This window comes from Xenopus tropicalis, chromosome 4 (genome assembly GCF_000004195.4).
Source record: "Xenopus tropicalis strain Nigerian chromosome 4, UCB_Xtro_10.0, whole genome shotgun sequence".
Lineage (NCBI taxonomy): Eukaryota > Metazoa > Chordata > Amphibia > Anura > Pipidae > Xenopus > Xenopus tropicalis.
Window position 1 is genome coordinate 52,270,936 of NC_030680.2, and position 3,946 is coordinate 52,274,881.

The window sequence follows — 3,946 nt, forward strand, 5'->3', positions numbered from 1 at the left end:
TGAGATTTAGGAACTGTTTCCTACTTTGTATCATTTAGGGTGCAATGCCTTTTTTTTTACCGGATCAGATACCTTGAACTGAATTTTCTAATTGCAGGTTGTGATGGTAGTTCGAGGGGTTCCTACTAAGGGTCTTTATCAGTAGGCAACTGTGCTCAGTTCAGAACAGGGGTAGGCAGTGGTGATAAGTGCTATTATGCAAAAGTACAAGGGGTGCATGTAGGTACAAGTACCTTTTAAATGAATGGGATATTTGTTCTGACTGCTGCCAAGTGCTGCAAGTATAATAATATCTAGTGATGTCCAGTGGCAATGTCTTTTACCCTTTATTTCTTAACCTACAGAGAGCTTGACAAGGGCCTGAGTCTGACAGCCCTCAGGACATGTCTGCCTTTATAAGCAGTTTTTATTCACTAATGGGCTATACAAACAGTAGTTATGGGTGATTGATTTTTTTTGCCAGGCATAGATTCACAGTAAAATTCTGCATTTTACTCATGAAACTGCAGAAAAAATGTGCTGCAATATGGTCACCAAGACACACAAGTTGCCGCCAGAAACACCTGTTGACTTTAATGCATTTGGAGTGAGAAAAAAATGTCCATAGACCCAGGCCCAGATTTGTGGAGAGGCCACAAAGGCCTGGGCCTAGGGCGGCATGCTGCCCCGCCGCAACTAAATTTTGAAATTTTGCCCCCACTGCTCCGTATGAGAGTTTAAATGTTTGCGCATGCGCAGTTGCGCTCGCCCGGGGGGGTTTTGTGCATGCGTGCTCCGGCAGGGGGGCCATCAACGGGAGCGGCCTCGGGGCACCTGGAGAATTCAGCCAGCAGGAAGTGGAACAGATGGGCGGGACTAGTGGGGTTTTGGTGGAATTTCTCAGTATCAGTCTGAAATACAACTTTTTTTAAGCACATTCCTAGAGGAGTATAATTCACTGGTACATTCTTAATTTTTATAGGATATGTCTCTAAGTGGGTATTCCTGCACCCAAAAACTACTACCATGTGCACATGCATAGAGCATAGACATTTTTGGAATTAGTTTACTGCTTCTGGATATCTGTTTTGCAGTTTGCCCTTGGTTTGGAAAAAGTCTCGTTGTAGAACTGCTTTTGCCATTGACAGGTTTGTGGGTTTGCTGTTTTTTGATAGCAGTGAGGTGGAGGGATATATTGGTTTGTACAGTTTTTTGTCATACTTGCTCTGGTTGTAGTGGCCTTCCTTTTAAGTGTTGGTTATTTTAGTTCTACATAGGAGTATGCTACAACTTAACATTCTCTGTTTTACAGGGTGGGCCTGTTTTGAGAGAAGACGTGGCTGCAAAAACACTGTTTCCATGGCACAAGCTTGAGCATACTGGTGTTTCTTTAAATACCTGAAAATGCATAAATCTAGTTCTGGATGCAGATTACTCTTTGCAGGTAAGGGTGGATCCTGGTACATGTGGTAGGTATGCAGGTTGATTTTTTTTTTTTTTTTTTTAAATTACACGTGATCTTCCGCCTGGGTATTTTTTGGTTTTACAGTTTTGTATCCGGTATTGTGAAGCAACTTTAGCCTTTGGTGCACATATAAATGTGCTGCTGTCCTTTGTTTAGAGTCAAAACTCCATCTGAAAAGGTGTTCTGGTGTCCTGGTTTTGGCTAATTTTGGTAGTAGATACACTTTACCAGTAGCAGGTAACTGTACATGCTAGCGGATGTGCCAGATACCGGTATGTGTGGAATGTGCTTCTCCCTTGATGATTATCAGTTTGGGGCTGAAAGTGATGATTTCATTGTGGAAGTACTTCTACCACAGGGGTTGTTGGTGCAGTTAAGGGGTATGGATATCTAATTGTTTTTTGAGTGCTCTTTCAATTTGGATATCTGTTTTACAGACTGAGGAACGTCCTGGCTTTCCAGCTGGCAAATGAAGCAACGGCACCCAAAACAGCTCTGTTTTCCTGCATCTGTCTCACTCTTTGCTCCATTTAAATCAATGTCTGTTGATGCTGTGCAGAATTCTAAATGGATTGTCAGCTCATTAAATGTAATTAAATTATTTATTTTATATTGTTGTCGATCTGGCTTTATATATTGGTCAAGGGGTTAAAAGCTTTCTCTAAACCAAAAGGGTCTACCCAGTAATTTTAACCAACATGCTGTAAATGGTATGGTTCCCTTTTTATTTTGGGGGAGATAACATACAAGAAATTTGTCACCCACTGTTAAATTGCTTAATTTCAACGTCACCTGAAGTTTCCTTGCAAAGCTTCTTTGGAAATCCCAAGCAACATATTTCCACTGGCAATTTACATTATTGCTGGTGGGAGGATTTTTGGGACATTTGGTAGCACAGATTTAACTACTGGTGACGAATCCATCTTCCAATGACCCTTTAAACATATAAAGATTTTGATGTACTGATTTAAACCAACAAGAATATACTTTTGACAAAAGTGGACAGACTATTTGAAGTAAAGTTGTTTAAAGGGGTGGTTCACCTTTGAGTTAACTTTTAGTATGTTATAGAATGTCCTATTCCTAGCGACACATTAACTGGTCTACAGTATATTTTCTAGTTTTTGAATGGTTTGCTTCCTCAACATCTTGCTTTCAAAATAGGGACCCTGACCTTGGCAGCAAAAAAAGCTATTGCTTTGTGAGCGTAAAAATAGTATTCTTACTGTTTTCCTTATCTTTCTATTCAGGCACTCTTACTCTTATTCCAGTCTCTCATTCAAACCACTGCCTAGATGCAAAAATCTAAACTGAAAAACCACAAAACTAAAAATAAACACCAATTGTTAATTGTTGAAGTTATGCAGTGATGTTGACATTTGTATTCTAAGTATGTATGAACAACCCCTTCAAAAGACATGTAAACCCCCATCAAAAAAATGTTATATATTATATGTCTCTTAACTACAGATACCTGGCAGCTCAGACAAAGATTGTTGTGCATCATTTAACCATTACCTAATCCTTTTTTTTTCCTGCTTGCACAGCAAATCATTTGCCACCCCCTATGCCCTTTATTCCAATACATACATAATTATGTTGGGTTGAAAAACCAAATCTTCTTTCTACTTTCTTCTTCTTTGCACCCCCCATTTTCTCCTCATACAGTTTTAGGGGTACAACACCCAAACTCTCTGCAATTCTTTGCCCTATAGCGGAGCAGGGTGCTTGTGCTTTTATAAGTGATCCCGCCCCCCAGTCTTTTTGGGGCGCCGCTCCGAACCCCCCAAATTTTCCCGTTGACTTTGACAGGGAAGATTTTCACACTGCTGCCACTCTTACAGCTTTGAAGCTACACCCACCAAACTTGAATAATATAATCATAGGGTCACCCTGAATGAAACAGCGTGATTTGATGGGTGACCCAAAGTGGGAGGGGCCAACAGCCAATCAAATTTCACCCATTGACTTTAATGGGGAAATTGAAACTGCTGCCAAACTTAGTTTTGAGGCTACACTCCCCAAACTTGAATCGCATAGTCATGGGGTCAGCCTGAATGAAAATATATTTCCAAAAGTGGGCGGAGCTGTAAACAGCCAATCAGATTTTACCTATTGACTTGGCGGTAATTCAAACTGCTGCCATTCTCACAGTAATGACGCCGGGGCTCCCAAACTTTTCAGTTAGTCACTAGGGGACTGCAGTTTTAGTTTTGAAAAAGTGGGTGGAGCCTCCAACAGCCAATCACACTATTTATGCCAGGGTGCACAATTTACCTATTGACTTTTATTGGTTTAAATTCAAACTGCTGCTGTTCTTTAACTATTAATCCTTAGATTTAGTCACTTTGCCTTAGTGCCATGGATGTCTCACTTCCTGCTGCCACACCAGTTGCTAAGGCACTACAACTGCAAGCACAATATGCCAAAATGGATTCACAATTGAGTTACTCACAAAGGTGTTTTCACCCACTCATTCCCTTAACAACTGCCAATGTGCCC

General features: G+C 40.7%; 1 long non-coding RNA gene across 1 annotated transcript; it reads left to right on the plus strand.

The window, feature by feature from the left end:
* Positions 1 to 930: 930 nt before the first annotated feature.
* Positions 931 to 2,054, plus strand: LOC116410557. The gene is made up of 2 exons (XR_004222474.1): positions 931 to 1,423; positions 1,882 to 2,054. It is a non-coding gene; the product is annotated as an uncharacterized LOC116410557 (long non-coding RNA).
* The last annotated feature ends 1,892 nt before the right edge of the window (positions 2,055 to 3,946 follow it).